The sequence below is a fragment of the Mesoplodon densirostris genome, chromosome 6 (assembly GCF_025265405.1).
Source record: "Mesoplodon densirostris isolate mMesDen1 chromosome 6, mMesDen1 primary haplotype, whole genome shotgun sequence".
NCBI classification, from domain to species: domain Eukaryota; kingdom Metazoa; phylum Chordata; class Mammalia; order Artiodactyla; family Ziphiidae; genus Mesoplodon; species Mesoplodon densirostris.
In genome coordinates, this window is record NC_082666.1 from 99,692,146 (window position 1) to 99,713,109 (window position 20,964).

The following is a 20,964-nucleotide window of genomic DNA, read 5'->3' on the forward strand; positions in this document are numbered from 1 at the left end:
GAAGTTCGCAGGCAGATGGGTCCCTGGGACACACGCGGAGAGGCTCCTGCCTGGGCCACAGGCCGCCCACTACCCCAGCCCCAGATTGGGGGCCACACAGCAGCCCTGTCTGAATCCTCTGCCTGTAGAGGGAGTATTGGACCAACACATCTAGAAAACGGGGTCCTCGCGGGCAACTCATTGGAGGGACACAAATAAATCTTTGCCGACTTTCTGCTGAAACTTTGGAGCGTTCACACCTAAGCCTCTTACAAGCTCAGCTGTTTAGCTAAGCATGATCTCGTGATCGAAATTTACACAATAATGAAGAGATCAGCTACAAGGGGAGAAAATCAGCAAAAACAATCAATACCAGAATTAGATTCCCAAGGCCATCCATCAGATGTTGGAATAATCAGGTGCAAGGCAGGATATATACATAAAACTGGAACTGAAAGAAGAAACAAGGATGTTTTCAAAGTCTAGTATGATCTCTAAAACATTTTTAAAGTACATGTCATTGATAAAGCTAAATACTCAAAGGTTGTGTAATACAACAGATTAATCATTGAGAAGAGTGAAATTATGCTGTTTTGAAAACTATGGCAGGTCAGATTTTCTGCCTAATTATATAAGAAGATTTATCTAAAACCTACACATTATTTCAAAGACTTATTGGCTGTGAAATAAGTTAAGGGTATTTCAAATGGCTTGTCTGCAATGAAAGGTGCTATGTAGGGAATCACAGAAAGTCGAGGGGAAAATATGTCAATATATACATTGCTATATGTTGAACTAAGCCTTAGGACAGCAACAATGTAGAGCACCTGACACTTAGAAACTTGCAAGTAAGCTAGAATCTTCAAAAGTTCAAATCTTTATAAGTAAAAAGATTTATTAAAATGAATAACCAAGTGTTTTAATTGACATCAGAAGATCAAACAAATAAACCCTGAGAACATAGATAAAAGATAAATAAAGATATGAGCAGAACTTAATACAACAGGAAAAGTATAAAATTGAGGTGATTTGGGAAGTCCAAAGAATATTCTTTGAAAAGATTTAAAAGACACACTTTGATTAAGGAAAACAAAAACATAAGTAAAGGATATACAGAAAGAGTCAGGACAATGTTATAGCAGAGAATATATGAAATGACAGTAAATTTGAACATTTCTGTAAAGGGGACCATTTCCTAGCTCCTAAAGTTTACCAAAACTGACACAAGAGGAAGTCATTTAAGATCATCATGTCTGCCCTTGGCATTCTCGGAACGCCCTGGCCTCAGAATGCAGCAACTGTAGTCCATGGTAACCTGCGGAGAGGGGGCGGGGCTGAGGGAGGTTGGAACACTGCCCTCACTGAGGGACTGGGTGTGGCCATCTATGCTGTGACTGAACAAAGTGCAGGGGAGCTTGGGGCCGAGGGCAGGGCCCTCAGAGCCCGGCAGGCCCAGTGGGGTGTCACAAGCATTTAGGCCCAGGCCAAAGGGCGCCTTCTTTGTCTGAACAGCTGCCCAAACTCTCACCTTTCCACTCAGGCCGCCCTCTTACTTGAAGTGTGTGTGGAACCAGTCCACGCAGTACACCTCGATGCACAGCTAACCATAAGTCTGGGCATCGTAGCTTCCTGTCAGGTGACCGAAGTTCGCAGGTAGATGGGTCCCTGGGACACACGCGGAGAGGCTCCTGCCCGGGCCACAGGCCGCCCACTACCCCAGCCCCAGATTGAGGCCACAGAGCAGCCCTGTCTGAGTCCCCTCCCTCTAGAGGGAGTATTGGACCAACATTTCTAGAAAACGGAGTCCTCGCGGGCAACTCATTGGAGGGACACAAATAAATCTTTCCCGACTTTCTGCTGAAACTTAGGAGCATTCACACCTAAGCCTCTTACAAGGTCATCTGTTTAGCTAAACATGAGCTCATGATCTAAATTTACACAATAATGAAGAGATCAGCTAAAAGGGGAGACAATCCGCAAAAACAATCAATACCAGAATTAGATTTCCAAGGCCATCCATCAGATGTTGGAATAATCAGGTGCAAGGCAAGATATATACATAAAACTGGAACTGAAATAAGAAACCAGGATGTTTTCAAAGTCTGGTAGGATCTCTAAAACATTTTTAAAGTACATGTCATTGATAAAGCTAAATACTCAAAGTTTGTGTAATACAACAGATTAATCATTGAGAAGAGTGTAATTATGCTGTTTTGAAAACTATGGCAGGTCAGATTTTCTGCCTAATTGTATAAGAAGATTTATCTAAAACATACACATTATTTCAAAGACTTATTGGCTGTGAAATAAGTTAAGGGTATTTCAAATGGCTTGTCTGCAATGAAAGGTGCTATGTAGGGAATCACAGAAAGTCAAGGGGAAAATATGTCAATATATACATTGCTATACGTAGAACTAAGCCTTAGGACAGCAACAATGTAGAGGACCTGACACTTAGAAACTTGCAAGTAAGCTGGAATCTTCAAAAGTTCAAATATTTATAAGTAAAAATATTTATTAAAATGAATAACCAAGTGTTTTAATTGACATCAGAAGATCAAACCAATAAACCCTGAGAACATAGATAAAAGAAAAATAAAGATATGAGCAGAACTTAATACAACAGCAAACGTATAAAATTGAGGTGATTTAGTAAGTCCAAAGAATATTCTTTGAAAAGATTTAAAAGACACACTTTGAGTAAGGAAAACAAAAACATAAGTAAAGAATATATAGAAAGAGTCAGGACAGTGTTATAGCAAAGAATATATGAAATGCCAGTAAATTTGAATATTTCTGTAAAGGGGACCATTTCCTAGCTCCTAAAGTTTACCAAAACTGAGACAAGAGGAAATCATTTAAGGTCCTCATGCCTGCCCTTGTCATTCTGAGAACGCCCTGGCCTCAGAATGCAGCATCTGTAGTCCATGGTAACCTGCGGAGGGGGGGCGGGGCTGAGGGAGTTTGGAACACTGCCCTCACTGAGGGAGTGGGTGTGGCCATCTCTGCAGTGACTGAACAAAGTGCAGGGGAGCAGCGGTCCAAGGGAAGGGCACTCAGAGCCCAGCAGGCCCAGTGTGGTTTCACAAGCATTTAGGCCCAGGCCAAAGGGTGCCTTTTTTGCCTGAACAGCTGCCCAAACTCTCACCTTTCCACTCAGGCCACCCTCTTTCTTGAAGTGTGTGTGGAAGCTGTCCGCGCAGTACACCTCGCTGCACAGCTAACCATAGGACTGGGCATCGTAGCTTCCTGCCAGGTGACCGAAGTTCGCAGGAAGATGGGTCCCTGGGACACACACGGAGAGGCTCCTGCCCGGGCCACAGGCCGCCCACTGCCCCAGCCCCAGTTCAGCGGCCGAAAATCAGCCCTGTCTGAGTCTCCTGCCTCTAGAAGGAGTATTGGACCAACACTTCTAGAAAATGGGGTCCTCACGGGCAACTCATTGGAGGGACAGAAATAAATCTTTGCCGACTTTCTGCTGAAACTTAGAAGCGTTCACACCTAAGCCTCTTACAAGGTCAGCTCTTTAGCTAAACATGAGCTCATTATCGAAATTTACACAATAATGAAGTGATCAGCTACAAGGGGAGACAATCAGCAAAAACAATCAATACCAGAATTAGATTCCCAAGGCCATCCATCAGATGTTGGAATAATCAGGTGCAAGGCAGGATATATACATAACACTGGAACTGAAACAAGAAACAAGGGTGTTTTCAAATTCTGGTACGATCTCTAAAACATTTTTAAAGTACATGTCATTGATAAAGCTAAATACTCAAAGGTTGTGTAATACAACAGATTAATCATTGAGAAGAGTGAAATTATGCTGTTTTGAAAATTATGGCAGGTGAGATTTTCTTCCTAATTATATAAGAAGATTTCTCTAAAACATACACATTATTTCAAAGACTTATTGGCTGTGAAATAAGTTAAGGGTATTTCAAATGGCTTGTCTGCAATGAAAGGTGCTATGTAGGGAATCACAGAAAGTCAAGGGGAAAATATGTCAATATATACATTGCTATACGTAGAACTAAGCCTTAGGACAGCAACAATGTAGAGGACCTGACACTTAGAAACTTGCAAGTAAGCTGGAATCTTCAAAAGTTCAAATATTTATAAGTAAAAAGATTTATTAAAATGAATAACCAAGTGTTTGAATTGACATCAGAAGATCAAACCAATAAACCCTGAGAACATAGATAAAAGATAAATAAAGATATGAGCAGAACTTAATACAACAGCAAACGTATAAAATTGAGGTGATTTAGTAAGTCCAAAGAATATTCTTTGAAAAGATTGAGAAGACACACTTTGATTAAGGAAAACAAAAACGTAAGTAAAGAATATCCAGAAAGAGACAGGACAAAGTTATAGCAGAGAATATATGAAATGCCAGTAAATTTGAATATTTCTGTAAAGGGGACCATTTCCTAGCTCCTAAAGTTTACCAAAACTGACACAAGACGAAGTCATTTAAGGTCATCAGGTCTGCCCTTGGCATTCTCGGAACGCCCTGGCCTCAGAATTCAGCATCTGTAGTCCATGGTAACCTGCGGAGAGGGGGCGGGGCTGAGTGTGGTTGGAACACTGCCCTCACTGAGGGAGTGGGTGTGGCCATCTCTGCTGTGACTGAACAATGGCAGGGGAGCATGGGTCCCAGGGAAGGGCCCTCAGAGCCCAGCAGGCCCAGTGTGGTGTCACAAGCATTTAGGCCCAGACCAAAGGGCGCCTTCTTTGTCTGAAGAGCTGCCCAAACTCTCACCTTTCCACTCAGGCCGCCCTCTTACTTGAAGTGTGTTTGGAAGCTGTCCGCGCAGTACACTTCGCTACACAGCTAACCATCGGTCTGGGCATCGTAGCTTCCTGACAGGTGACCGAAGTTCGCAGGCATATGAGTCCCTGGGACACACGCGGAGAGGCTCCTGCCCGGGCCACAGGCCGCCCACTGCCCCAGCCCCAGATCAGGGGCCGCAAAGCAGCCCTGTCTGAGTCCCCTGCCTCTGGAGGGAGTATTGTACCAACACTTCTAGAAATAGGTGTCGTCGCGGGCAACTCATTGGAGGGACACAAATAAATCTTTGCCGACTTTCTGCTGAAACTTAGGAGTGTTCACACCTAAGCCTCTTACAAGGTCAGCTGTTTAGCTAAACATGAGCTCATGATCTAAATTTACGCAATAATGAAGAGATCAGCTACAAGGGGAGACAATCAGCAAAAACAATCAATACCAGAATTAGATTCCCAAGGCCATCCATCAGATGTTGGAATAATCAGGTGCAAGGCAGGATATATACATAAAACTGGAACTGAAACAAGAAACCAGGATGTTTTCAAAGTCTGGTAGGATCTCTAAAACATTTTTAAAGTACATGTCATTGATAAAGCTAAATACTCAAAGGTTGTGTAATCCAACAGATTAATCATTGAGAAGAGTGAAATTATTCTGTTTTGAAAACTATGGCAGGTCAGATTTTCTGCCTAATTATATAAGAAGATTTCTCTAAAACATACACATTATTTCAAAGAGTTATTGGCTGTGAAATAACTTAAGGGTATTTCAAATGGCTTGTCTGCAATGAAAGGTGCTAGGTAGGGAATCACAGAAAGTCGAGGGGAAAATGTGTCAATATATACATTGCTATAGGTGAAATAAGCCTTAGGACAGCAACAATGTAGAGGACCTGACCCTTAGAAGCTTACAAGTAAGCTGGAATCTTCAAAAGTTACAATTTTTATAAGTAAAAATATTTATTAAAATGAATAACCAAGTGTTTTAATTGACATCAGAAGATCAAACCAATAAACCCTGAGAACATAGATAAAAGAAAAATAAAGATATGAGCAGAACTTAATACAACAGCAAACGTATAAAATTGAGGTGATTTAGTAAGTCCAAAGAATATTCTTTGAAAAGATTTAAAAGACACACTTTGAGTAAGGAAAACAAAAACATAAGTAAAGAATATATAGAAAGAGTCAGGACAATGTTATAGCAAAGAATATATGAAATGCCAGTAAATTTGAATATTTCTGTAAAGGGGACCATTTCCTAGCTCCTAAAGTTTACCAAAACTGAGACAAGAGGAAATCATTTAAGGTCCTCATGCCTGCCCTTGTCATTCTGAGAACGCCCTGGCCTCAGAATGCAGCATCTGTAGTCCATGGTAACCTGCGGAGGGGGGGCGGGGCTGAGGGAGTTTGGAACACTGCCCTCACTGAGGGAGTGGGTGTGGCCATCTCTGCTGTGACTGAACAAAGTGCAGGGGAGCAGCGGTCCAAGGGAAGGGCACTCAGAGACCAGCAGGCCCAGTGTGGTTTCACAAGCATTTAGGCCCAGGCCAAAGGGTGCCTTCTTTGCCTGAACAGCTGCCCAAACTCTCACCTTTCCACTCAGGCCACCCTCTTTCTTGAAGTGTGTGTGGAAGCTGTCCGCGCAGTACACCTCGCTGCACAGCTAACCATAGGACTGGGCATCGTAACTTCCTGCCAGGTGACCGAAGTTCGCAGGAAGATGGGTCCCTGGGACACACACGGAGAGGATCCTGCCCGGGCCACAGGCCGCCCACTGCCCCAACCCCAGTTCAGCGGCCGAAAATCAGCCCTGTCTGAGTCTCCTGCCTCTAGAAGGAGTATTGGACCAACACTTCTAGAAAATGGGGTCCTCACGGGCAACTCATTGGAGGGACAGAAATAAATCTTTGCCGACTTTCTGCTGAAACTTAGGAGCGTTCACACCTAAGCCTAATACAAGGTCAGCTCTTTAGCTAAACATGAGCTCATTATCGAAATTTACACAATAATGAAGTGATCAGCTACAAGGGGAGACAATCAGCAAAAACAATCAATACCAGAATTAGATTCCCAAGGCCATCCATCAGATGTTGGAATAATCAGGTGCAAGGCAGGATATATACATAACACTGGAACTGAAACAAGAAACAAGGGTGTTTTCAAATTCTGGTACGATCTCTAAAACATTTTTAAAGTACATGTCATTGATAAAGCTAAATACTCAAAGGTTGTGTAATACAACAGATTAATCATTGAGAAGAGTGAAATTATGCTGTTTTGAAAATTATGGCAGGTGAGATTTTCTTCCTAATTATATAAGAAGATTTCTCTAAAACATACACATTATTTCAAAGACTTATTGGCTGTGAAATAAGTTAAGGGTATTTCAAATGGCTTGTCTGCAATGAAAGGTGCTATGTAGGGAATCACAGAAAGTCGAGGGGAAAATATGTCAATATATACATTGCTATAGGTTAAAGTAAGCCTTAGGACAGCAACAATGTAGAGGACCTGACACTTAGAAACTTACAAGTAAGCAGGAATCTTCAAAAGTTCCAATCTTTATAAGTAAAAAGATTTATTAAAATGAATAACCAAGTGTTTTAATTGACATCAGAAGATCAAACAAATAAACCCTGAGAACATAGATAAAAGATAAATAAAGATATGAGCAGAACTTAATACAACAGCAAACGTATAAAATTGGGGTGATTTAGTAAGTCCAAAGAATATTCTTTGAAAAGATTGAAAAGACACACTTTGATTAAGGAAAACAAAAACGTAAGTAAAGAATATACAGAAAGAGTCAGGACAAAGTTATAGCAGAGAATATATGAAATGCCAGTAAATTTGAACATTTCTGTAAAGGGGACCATTTCCTAGCTCCTAAAGTTTACCAAAACTGACACAAGAGGAAATCATTTAAGGTCATCATGTCTGCCCTTGGCATGCTCGGAACGCCCTGGCCTCAGAATTCAGCATCTGTAGTCCATGGTAACCTGCGGAGAGGGGGCGGGGCTGAGCGAGGTTGGAACACTGCCCTCACTGAGGGAGTGGGTGTGGCCAGCTCTGCTGTGACTGACAAAGGCCAGGGGAGCATGTGGCCGAGGGCAGGGCCCTCAGTGCCCGGCAGGCCCAGTGGGGTGTCACAAGCTTTTACGCCCAGGCCAAAAGGCGCCTTCTTTGTCTGAACAGCTGCCCAAACACTCATCTTACCACTCAGGCCGCCCTCTTACTTGAAGTGTGTGTGGAACCTGTCCACGCAGTACACCTCGCTGCACAGCTAACCATAGGTCTGGGCATCGTAGATTCCTGCCAGGTGACCGAAGTTCGCAGGCAGATGGGTCCCTGGGACACACGCGGAGAGGCTCCTGCCTGGGCCACAGGCCGCCCACTACCCCAGCCCCAGATTGGGGGCCACACAGCAGCCCTGTCTGAGTCCTCTGCCTGTAGAGGGAGTATTGGACCAACACATCTAGAAAACGGGGTCCTCGCGGGCAACTCATTGGAGGGACACAAATAAATCTTTGCCGACTTTCTGCTGAAACTTTGGAGCGTTCACACCTAAGCCTCTTACAAGCTCAGCTGTTTAGCTAAACATGATCTCGTGATCGAAATTTACACAATAATGAAGAGATCAGCTACAAGGGGAGAAAATCAGCAAAAACAATCAATACCAGAATTAGATTCCCAAGGCCATCCATCAGATGTTGGAATAATCAGGTGCAAGGCAGGATATATACATAAAACTGGAACTGAAAGAAGAAACAAGGATGTTTTCAAAGTCTAGTATGATCTCTAAAACATTTTTAAAGTACATGTCATTGATAAAGCTAAATACTCAAAGGTTGTGTAATACAACAGATTAATCATTGAGAAGAGTGAAATTATGCTGTTTTGAAAACTATGGCAGGTCAGATTTTCTGCCTAATTATATAAGAAGATTTATCTAAAACCTACACATTATTTCAAAGACTTATTGGCTGTGAAATAAGTTAAGGGTATTTCAAATGGCTTGTCTGCAATGAAAGGTGCTATGTAGGGAATCACAGAAAGTCGAGGGGAAAATATGTCAATATATACATTGCTATATGTTGAACTAAGCCTTAGGACAGCAACAATGTAGAGCACCTGACACTTAGAAACTTGCAAGTAAGCTAGAATCTTCAAAAGTTCAAATCTTTATAAGTAAAAAGATTTATTAAAATGAATAACCAAGTGTTTTAATTGACATCAGAAGATCAAACAAATAAACCCTGAGAACATAGATAAAAGATAAATAAAGATATGAGCAGAACTTAATACAACAGGAAAAGTATAAAATTGAGGTGATTTGGGAAGTCCAAAGAATATTCTTTGAAAAGATTTAAAAGACACACTTTGATTAAGGAAAACAAAAACATAAGTAAAGGATATACAGAAAGAGTCAGGACAATGTTATAGCAGAGAATATATGAAATGACAGTAAATTTGAACATTTCTGTAAAGGGGACCATTTCCTAGCTCCTAAAGTTTACCAAAACTGACACAAGAGGAAGTCATTTAAGATCATCATGTCTGCCCTTGGCATTCTCGGAACGCCCTGGCCTCAGAATGCAGCAACTGTAGTCCATGGTAACCTGCGGAGAGGGGGCGGGGCTGAGGGAGGTTGGAACACTGCCCTCACTGAGGGACTGGGTGTGGCCATCTATGCTGTGACTGAACAAAGTGCAGGGGAGCTTGGGGCCGAGGGCAGGGCCCTCAGAGCCCGGCAGGCCCAGTGGGGTGTCACAAGCATTTAGGCCCAGGCCAAAGGGCGCCTTCTTTGTCTGAACAGCTGCCCAAACTCTCACCTTTCCACTCAGGCCGCCCTCTTACTTGAAGTGTGTGTGGAACCAGTCCACGCAGTACACCTCGATGCACAGCTAACCATAAGTCTGGGCATCGTAGCTTCCTGTCAGGTGACCGAAGTTCGCAGGTAGATGGGTCCCTGGGACACACGCGGAGAGGCTCCTGCCCGGGCCACAGGCCGCCCACTACCCCAGCCCCAGATTGAGGCCACAGAGCAGCCCTGTCTGAGTCCCCTCCCTCTAGAGGGAGTATTGGACCAACATTTCTAGAAAACGGAGTCCTCGCGGGCAACTCATTGGAGGGACACAAATAAATCTTTCCCGACTTTCTGCTGAAACTTAGGAGCATTCACACCTAAGCCTCTTACAAGGTCATCTGTTTAGCTAAACATGAGCTCATGATCTAAATTTACACAATAATGAAGAGATCAGCTAAAAGGGGAGACAATCCGCAAAAACAATCAATACCAGAATTAGATTTCCAAGGCCATCCATCAGATGTTGGAATAATCAGGTGCAAGGCAAGATATATACATAAAACTGGAACTGAAATAAGAAACCAGGATGTTTTCAAAGTCTGGTAGGATCTCTAAAACATTTTTAAAGTACATGTCATTGATAAAGCTAAATACTCAAAGTTTGTGTAATACAACAGATTAATCATTGAGAAGAGTGTAATTATGCTGTTTTGAAAACTATGGCAGGTCAGATTTTCTGCCTAATTGTATAAGAAGATTTATCTAAAATATACACATTATTTCAAAGACTTATTGGCTGTGAAATAAGTTAAGGGTATTTCAAATGGCTTGTCTGCAATGAAAGGTGCTATGTAGGGAATCACAGAAAGTCAAGGGGAAAATATGTCAATATATACATTGCTATACGTAGAACTAAGCCTTAGGACAGCAACAATGTAGAGGACCTGACACTTAGAAACTTGCAAGTAAGCTGGAATCTTCAAAAGTTCAAATATTTATAAGTAAAAAGATTTATTAAAATGAATAACCAAGTGTTTTAATTGACATCAGAAGATCAAACCAATAAACCCTGAGAACATAGATAAAAGAAAAATAAAGATATGAGCAGAACTTAATACAACAGCAAACGTATAAAATTGAGGTGATTTAGTAAGTCCAAAGAATATTCTTTGAAAAGATTTAAAAGACACACTTTGAGTAAGGAAAACAAAAACATAAGTAAAGAATATATAGAAAGAGTCAGGACAGTGTTATAGCAAAGAATATATGAAATGCCAGTAAATTTGAATATTTCTGTAAAGGGGACCATTTCCTAGCTCCTAAAGTTTACCAAAACTGAGACAAGAGGAAATCATTTAAGGTCCTCATGCCTGCCCTTGTCATTCTGAGAACGCCCTGGCCTCAGAATGCAGCATCTGTAGTCCATGGTAACCTGCGGAGGGGGGGCGGGGCTGAGGGAGTTTGGAACACTGCCCTCACTGAGGGAGTGGGTGTGGCCATCTCTGCAGTGACTGAACAAAGTGCAGGGGAGCAGCGGTCCAAGGGAAGGGCACTCAGAGCCCAGCAGGCCCAGTGTGGTTTCACAAGCATTTAGGCCCAGGCCAAAGGGTGCCTTCTTTGCCTGAACAGCTGCCCAAACTCTCACCTTTCCACTCAGGCCACCCTCTTTCTTGAAGTGTGTGTGGAAGCTGTCCGCGCAGTACACCTCGCTGCACAGCTAACCATAGGACTGGGCATCGTAGCTTCCTGCCAGGTGACCGAAGTTCGCAGGAAGATGGGTCCCTGGGACACACACGGAGAGGCTCCTGCCCGGGCCACAGGCCGCCCACTGCCCCAGCCCCAGTTCAGCGGCCGAAAATCAGCCCTGTCTGAGTCTCCTGCCTCTAGAAGGAGTATTGGACCAACACTTCTAGAAAATGGGGTCCTCACGGGCAACTCATTGGAGGGACAGAAATAAATCTTTGCCGACTTTCTGCTGAAACTTAGAAGCGTTCACACCTAAGCCTCTTACAAGGTCAGCTCTTTAGCTAAACATGAGCTCATTATCGAAATTTACACAATAATGAAGTGATCAGCTACAAGGGGAGACAATCAGCAAAAACAATCAATACCAGAATTAGATTCCCAAGGCCATCCATCAGATGTTGGAATAATCAGGTGCAAGGCAGGATATATACATAACACTGGAACTGAAACAAGAAACAAGGGTGTTTTCAAATTCTGGTACGATCTCTAAAACATTTTTAAAGTACATGTCATTGATAAAGCTAAATACTCAAAGGTTGTGTAATACAACAGATTAATCATTGAGAAGAGTGAAATTATGCTGTTTTGAAAATTATGGCAGGTGAGATTTTCTTCCTAATTATATAAGAAGATTTCTCTAAAACATACACATTATTTCAAAGACTTATTGGCTGTGAAATAAGTTAAGGGTATTTCAAATGGCTTGTCTGCAATGAAAGGTGCTATGTAGGGAATCACAGAAAGTCAAGGGGAAAATATGTCAATATATACATTGCTATACGTAGAACTAAGCCTTAGGACAGCAACAATGTAGAGGACCTGACACTTAGAAACTTGCAAGTAAGCTGGAATCTTCAAAAGTTCAAATATTTATAAGTAAAAAGATTTATTAAAATGAATAACCAAGTGTTTGAATTGACATCAGAAGATCAAACCAATAAACCCTGAGAACATAGATAAAAGATAAATAAAGATATGAGCAGAACTTAATACAACAGCAAACGTATAAAATTGAGGTGATTTAGTAAGTCCAAAGAATATTCTTTGAAAAGATTGAGAAGACACACTTTGATTAAGGAAAACAAAAACGTAAGTAAGGAATATCCAGAAAGAGACAGGACAAAGTTATAGCAGAGAATATATGAAATGCCAGTAAATTTGAATATTTCTGTAAAGGGGACCATTTCCTAGCTCCTAAAGTTTACCAAAACTGACACAAGACGAAGTCATTTAAGGTCATCAGGTCTGCCCTTGGCATTCTCGGAACGCCCTGGCCTCAGAATTCAGCATCTGTAGTCCATGGTAACCTGCGGAGAGGGGGCGGGGCTGAGTGTGGTTGGAACACTGCCCTCACTGAGGGAGTGGGTGTGGCCATCTCTGCTGTGACTGAACAATGGCAGGGGAGCATGGGTCCCAGGGAAGGGCCCTCAGAGCCCAGCAGGCCCAGTGTGGTGTCACAAGCATTTAGGCCCAGACCAAAGGGCGCCTTCTTTGTCTGAAGAGCTGCCCAAACTCTCACCTTTCCACTCAGGCCGCCCTCTTACTTGAAGTGTGTTTGGAAGCTGTCCGCGCAGTACACTTCGCTACACAGCTAACCATCGGTCTGGGCATCGTAGCTTCCTGACAGGTGACCGAAGTTCGCAGGCATATGAGTCCCTGGGACACACGCGGAGAGGCTCCTGCCCGGGCCACAGGCCGCCCACTGCCCCAGCCCCAGATCAGGGGCCGCAAAGCAGCCCTGTCTGAGTCCCCTGCCTCTGGAGGGAGTATTGTACCAACACTTCTAGAAATAGGTGTCGTCGCGGGCAACTCATTGGAGGGACACAAATAAATCTTTGCCGACTTTCTGCTGAAACTTAGGAGCGTTCACACCTAAGCCTCTTACAAGGTCAGCTGTTTAGCTAAACATGAGCTCATGATCTAAATTTACGCAATAATGAAGAGATCAGCTACAAGGGGAGACAATCAGCAAAAACAATCAATACCAGAATTAGATTCCCAAGGCCATCCATCAGATGTTGGAATAATCAGGTGCAAGGCAGGATATATACATAAAACTGGAACTGAAACAAGAAACCAGGATGTTTTCAAAGTCTGGTAGGATCTCTAAAACATTTTTAAAGTACATGTCATTGATAAAGATAAATACTCAAAGGTTGTGTAATCCAACAGATTAATCATTGAGAAGAGTGAAATTATTCTGTTTTGAAAACTATGGCAGGTCAGATTTTCTGCCTAATTATATAAGAAGATTTCTCTAAAACATACACATTATTTCAAAGAGTTATTGGCTGTGAAATAACTTAAGGGTATTTCAAATGGCTTGTCTGCAATGAAAGGTGCTAGGTAGGGAATCACAGAAAGTCGAGGGGAAAATGTGTCAATATATACATTGCTATAGGTGAAATAAGCCTTAGGACAGCAACAATGTAGAGGACCTGACCCTTAGAAGCTTACAAGTAAGCTGGAATCTTCAAAAGTTACAATTTTTATAAGTAAAAATATTTATTAAAATGAATAACCAAGTGTTTTAATTGACATCAGAAGATCAAACCAATAAACCCTGAGAACATAGATAAAAGAAAAATAAAGATATAAGCAGAACTTAATACAACAGCAAACGTATAAAATTGAGGTGATTTAGTAAGTCCAAAGTATATTCTTTGAAAAGATTTAAAAGACACACTTTGAGTAAGGAAAACAAAAACATAAGTAAAGAATATATAGAAAGAGTCAGGACAATGTTATAGCAAAGAATATATGAAATGCCAGTAAATTTGAATATTTCTGTAAAGGGGACCATTTCCTAGCTCCTAAAGTTTACCAAAACTGAGACAAGAGGAAATCATTTAAGGTCCTCATGCCTGCCCTTGTCATTCTGAGAACGCCCTGGCCTCAGAATGCAGCATCTGTAGTCCATGGTAACCTGCGGAGGGGGGGCGGGGCTGAGGGAGTTTGGAACACTGCCCTCACTGAGGGAGTGGGTGTGGCCATCTCTGCTGTGACTGAACAAAGTGCAGGGGAGCAGCGGTCCAAGGGAAGGGCACTCAGAGACCAGCAGGCCCAGTGTGGTTTCACAAGCATTTAGGCCCAGGCCAAAGGGTGCCTTCTTTGCCTGAACAGCTGCCCAAACTCTCACCTTTCCACTCAGGCCACCCTCTTTCTTGAAGTGTGTGTGGAAGCTGTCCGCGCAGTACACCTCGCTGCACAGCTAACCATAGGACTGGGCATCGTAACTTCCTGCCAGGTGACCGAAGTTCGCAGGAAGATGGGTCCCTGGGACACACACGGAGAGGATCCTGCCCGGGCCACAGGCCGCCCACTGCCCCAGCCCCAGTTCAGCGGCCGAAAATCAGCCCTGTCTGAGTCTCCTGCCTCTAGAAGGAGTATTGGACCAACACTTCTAGAAAATGGGGTCCTCACGGGCAACTCATTGGAGGGACAGAAATAAATCTTTGCCGACTTTCTGCTGAAACTTAGGAGCGTTCACACCTAAGCCTAATACAAGGTCAGCTCTTTAGCTAAACATGAGCTCATTATCGAGATTTACACAATAATGAAGTGATCAGCTACAAGGGGAGACAATCAGCAAAAACAATCAATACCAGAATTAGATTCCCAAGGCCATCCATCAGATGTTGGAATAATCAGGTGCAAGGCAGGATATATACATAACACTGGAACTGAAACAAGAAACAAGGGTGTTTTCAAATTCTGGTACGATCTCTAAAACATTTTTAAAGTACATGTCATTGATAAAGCTAAATACTCAAAGGTTGTGTAATACAACAGATTAATCATTGAGAAGAGTGAAATTATGCTGTTTTGAAAATTATGGCAGGTGAGATTTTCTTCCTAATTATATAAGAAGATTTCTCTAAAACATACACATTATTTCAAAGACTTATTGGCTGTGAAATAAGTTAAGGGTATTTCAAATGGCTTGTCTGCAATGAAAGGTGCTATGTAGGGAATCACAGAAAGTCAAGGGGAAAATATGTCAATATATACATTGCTATACGTAGAACTAAGCCTTAGGACAGCAACAATGTAGAGGACCTGACACTTAGAAACTTGCAAGTAAGCTGGAATCTTCAAAAGTTCAAATATTTATAAGTAAAAAGATTTATTAAAATGAATAACCAAGTGTTTTAATTGACATCAGAAGATCAAACCAATAAACCCTGAGAACATAGATAAAAGAAAAATAAAGATATGAGCAGAACTTAATACAACAGCAAACGTATAAAATTGAGGTGATTTAGTAAGTCCAAAGAATATTCTTTGAAAAGTTTGAAAAGACACACTTTGATTAAGGAAAACAAAAACATAAGTGAAGAATATACAGAAAGAATCAGGACAATGTTATAGCAGAGAATATATGAAATGCCAGTAAATTTGAACATTTCTGTAAAGGGGACCATTTCCTAGCTCCTAAAGTTTACCAAAACTGACACAAGAGGAAGTCATTTAAGGTCATCATGTCTGCCCTTGGCATTCTCGGAACGCCCTGGCCTCAGAATGCAGCAACTGTAGTCCATGGTAACCTGAGGAGAGGGGGCGGGGCTGAGTGTGGTTGGAACACTGCCCTCACTGAGGGAGTGGGTGTGGCCATCTCTGCTGTGACTGAACAAAGGGCAGGGGAGCATGGGGCCGAGGGCAGGGCCGTCAGAGCCCGGCAGGCCCAGTGGGGTGTCACAAGCATTTAGGCCCAGGCCAAAGGGCGCCTTCTTTGTCTGAACAGCTGCCCAAACTCTCACCTTTCCACTCAGGCCGCCCTCTTACTTGAAGTGTGTGTGGAACCTCTCCACGCAGTACACCTCGCTGCACAGCTAACCATAGGTCTGGGCATCGTAGCTTCCTGCCAGGTGACCGATGTTCGCAGGTAGATCGGTCCCTGGGACACACGCGGAGAGGCTCCTGCCCGGGCCACAGGCCGCCCACTACCCCAGCCCCAGATTGGTGCCACACAGCAGCCCTGTCTGAGTCCCCTCCCTCTAGAGGGAGTATTTAACCAACACTTCTAGAAAACGGAGTCCTCGCGCGCAACTCATTGGAGGGAAACAAATTAATCTTTGCCGACTTTCTGCTGAAACTTAGGAGCATTCACACCTAAGCCTCTTACACGGTCAGCTGTTTAGCTAAACATGAGCTCATGATCTAAATTTACACAATAATGAAGAGATCAGCTACAAGGGGAGACAATCAGCAAAAACAATCAATACCAGAATTAGATTCCCAAAGCCATCCATCAGATGTTGGAATAATCAGGTGCAAGGCAGGATATATACAGAAAACTGGAACTGAAACAAGAAACAAGGATGTTTTCAAAGTCTGGTAGGATCTCTAAAACATTTTTAAAGTACATGTCATTGATAAAGCTAACTACTCAAAGGTTGTGTAATACAACAGATTAATCATTGAGAAGAGTGAAATTATGCTGTTTCGAAAACTATGGCAGGTCAGATTTTCTGCCTAATTATATAAGAAGATTTCTCTAAAACATACACATTATTTCAAAGAGTTATTGGCTGTGAAATAACTTAAGGGTATTTCAAATGGCTTGTCTGCAATGAAAGGTGCTATGTAGGGAATCACAGAAAGTCGAGGGGAAAATATGTCAATATATACATTGCTATAGGTTAAAGTAAGCCTTAGGACAGCAACAATGTAGAGGCCCTGACACTTAGAAACTTACAAGTAAGCAGGAATCTTCAAAAGTTCCAATCTTTATAAGTAAAAAGATTTATTAAAATGAATAACCAAGTGTTTTAATTGACATCAGAAGATCAAACAAATAAACCCTGAGAACATAGATAAAAGATAAATAAAGATATGAGCAGAACTTAATACAACAGCAAACGTATAAAATTGGGGTGATTTAGTAAGTCCAAAGAATATTCTTTGAAAAGATTGAAAAGACACACTTTGATTAAGGAAAACAAAAACGTAAGTAAAGAATATACAGAAAGAGTCAGGACAAAGTTATAGCAGAGAATATATGAAATGCCAGTAAATTTGAACATTTCTGTAAAGGGGACCATTTCCTAGCTCCTAAAGTTTACCAAAACTGACACAAGAGGAAATCATTTAAGGTCATCATGTCTGCCCTTGGCATGCTCGGAACGCCCTGGCCTCAGAATGCAGCATCTGTAGTCCATGGTAACCTGCAGAGAGGGGGCGGGGCTGAGCGAGGTTGGAACACTGCCCTCACTGAGGGAGTGGGTGTGGCCAGCTCTGCTGTGACTGACAAAGGCCAGGGGAGCATGTGGCCGAGGGCAGGGCCCTCAGTGCCCGGCAGGCCCAGTGGGGTGTCACAAGCTTTTACGCCCAGGCCAAAAGGCGCCTTCTTTGTCTGAACAGCTGCCCAAACACTCATCTTACCACTCAGGCCGCCCTCTTACTTGAAGTGTGTGTGGAACCTGTCCACGCAGTACACCTCGCTGCACAGCTAACCATAGGTCTGGGCATCGTAGATTCCTGCCAGGTGACCGAAGTTCGCAGGCAGATGGGTCCCTGGGACACACGCGGAGAGGCTCCTGCCTGGGCCACAGGCCGCCCACTACCCCAGCCCCAGATTGGGGGCCACACAGCAGCCCTGTCTGAGTCCTCTGCCTGTAGAGGGAGTATTGGACCAACACATCTAGAAAACGGGGTCCTCGCGGGCAACTCATTGGAGGGACACAAATAAATCTTTGCCGACTTTCTGCTGAAACTTTGGAGCGTTCACACCTAAGCCTCTTACAAGCTCAGCTGTTTAGCTAAACATGATCTCGTGATCGAAATTTACACAATAATGAAGAGATCAGCTACAAGGGGAGAAAATCAGCAAAAACAATCAATACCAGAATTAGATTCCCAAGGCCATCCATCAGATGTTGGAACAATCAGGTGCAAGGCAGGATATATACATAAAACTGGAACTGAAAGAAGAAACAAGGATGTTTTCAAAGTCTAGTACGATCTCTAAAACATTTTTAAAGTACATGTCATTGATAAAGCTAAATACTCAAAGGTTGTGTAATACAACAGATTAATCATTGAGAAGAGTGAAATTATGCTGTTTTGAAAACTATGGCAGGTCAGATTTTCTGCCTAATTATATAAGAAGATTTATCTAAAACCTACACATTATTTCAAAGAATTATTGGCTGTGAAATAAGTTAAGGGTATTTCAAATGGCTTGTCTGCAATGAAAGGTGCTATGTAGGGAATCACAGAAAGTCGAGGGGAAAATATGTCAATATATACATTGCTATATGTTGAACTAAGCCTTAGGACAGCAACAATGTAGAGCACCTGACACTTAGAAACTTGCAAGTAAGCTAGAATCTTCAAAAGTTCAAATCTTTATAAGTAAAAAGATTTATTAAAATGAATAACCAAGTGTTTTAATTGACATCAGAAGATCAAACCAATAAACCCTGAGAACATAGATAAAAGATAAATAAAGATATGAGCAGAACTTAATACAACAGGAAAAGTATAAAATTGAGGTGATTTGGTAAGTCCAAAGAATATTCTTTGAAAAGATTGAAAAGACACACTTTGATTAAGGAAAACAAAAACATAAGTAAAGAATATACAGAAAGAGACAGGACAATGTTATAGCAGAGAATATATGAAATGACAGTAAATTTGAACATTTCTGTAAAGGGGACCATTTCCTAGCTCCTAAAGTTTACCAAAACTGACACAAGAGGAAGTCATTTAAGGTCATCATGTCTGCCCTTGGCATTCTCGGAACGCCCGGGCCTCAGAATGCAGCAACTGTAGTCCATGGTAACCTGCGGAGAGGGGGCGGGGCTGAGGGAGGTTGGAACACTGCCCTCACTGAGGGACTGGGTGTGGCCATCTCTGCTGTGACTGAACAAAGGGCAGGGGAGCTTGGGGCCGAGGGCAGGGCCCTCAGAGCCCGGCAGGCCCAGTGGGGTGTCACAAGCATTTAGGCCCAGGCCAAAGGGCGCCTTCTTTGTCTGAACAGCTGCCCAAACTCTCACCTTTCCACTCAGGCCGCCCTCTTACTTGAAGTGTGTGTGGAACCAGTCCACGCAGTACACCTCGATGCACAGCTAACCATAGGTCTGGGCGTCGTAGCTTCCTGTCAGGTGACCGAAGTTCGCAGGTAGATGGGTCCCTGGGACACACGCGGAGAGGCTCCTGCCCGGGCCACAGGCCGCCCACTACCCCAGCCCCAGATAGAGGCCACAGAGCAGCCCTGTCTGAGTCCCCTCCCTCTAGAGGGAGTATTGGACCAACATTTCTAGAAAACGGAGTCCTCGCGGGCAACTCATTGGAGGGACACAAATAAATCTTTGCCGACTTTCTGCTGAAACTTAGGAGCATTCACACCTAAGCCTCTTACAAGGTCATCTGTTTAGCTAAACATGAGCTCATGATCTAAATTTACACAATAATGAAGAGATCAGCTAAAAGGGGAGACAATCCGCAAAAACAATCAATACCAGAATTAGATTTCCAAGGCCATCCATCAGATGTTGGAATAATCAGGTGCAAGGCAGGATATATACATAAAACTGGAACTGAAATAAGAAACCAGGATGTTTTCAAAGTCTGGTAGGATCTCTAAAACATTTTTAAAGTACATGTCATTGATAAAGCTAACTACTCAAAGGTTGTGTAATACAACAGATTAATCATTGAGAAGAGTGAAATTATGCTGTTTTGAAAACTATGGCAGGTCAGATTTTCTGCCTAATTATATAAGAAGATTTCTCTAAAACATACACATTATTTCAAAGAGTTATTGGCTGTGAAATAACTTAAGGGTATTTCAAATGGCTTGTCTGCAATGAAAGGTGCTATGTAGGGAATCACAGAAAGTCGAGGGGAAAATATGTCAATATATACATTGCTATAGGTTAAAGTAAGCCTTAGGACAGCAACAATGTAGAGGACCTGACCCTTAGAAACTTACAAGTAAGCTGGAATCTTCAAAAGTTCCAATCTTTATAAGTAAAAAGATTTATTAAAATGAATAACCAAGTGTTTTAATTGACATCAGAAGATCAAACAAATAAACCCTGAGAACATAGATAAAAGATAAATAAAGATATGAGCAGAACTTAATACAACAGCAAACGTATAAAATTGGGGTGATTTAGTAAGTCCAAAGAATATTCTTTGAAAAGATTGAAAAGACACACTTTGATTAAGGAAAACAAAAACGTTAGTAAAGAATATACAGAAAGAGTCAGGACAAAGTTATAGCAGAGAATATATGAAATGCCAGTAAATTTGAACATTTCTGTAAAGGGGAACATTTCCTAGCTCCTAAAGTTTACCAAAACTGACACAAGAGGAAATCATTTAAGGTCATCATGTCTGCCCTTGGCATTCTCGGAACGCCCTGGCCTCAGAATGCAGCATCTGTAGTCCATGGTAACCTGCGGAGAGGGGGCGGGGCTCAGCGAGGTTGGAACCCTGCCCTCACTGAGGGAGTGGGTGTGGCCAGCTCTGCTGTGACTGAACAAAGGCCAGGGGAGCATGTGGCCGAGGGCAGGGCCCTCAGTGCCCGGCAGGCCCAGTGGGGTGTCACAAGCTTTTACGCACAGGCCAAAGGGCGCCTTCTTTGTCTGAACAGCTGCCCAAACACTCATCTTACCACTCAGGCC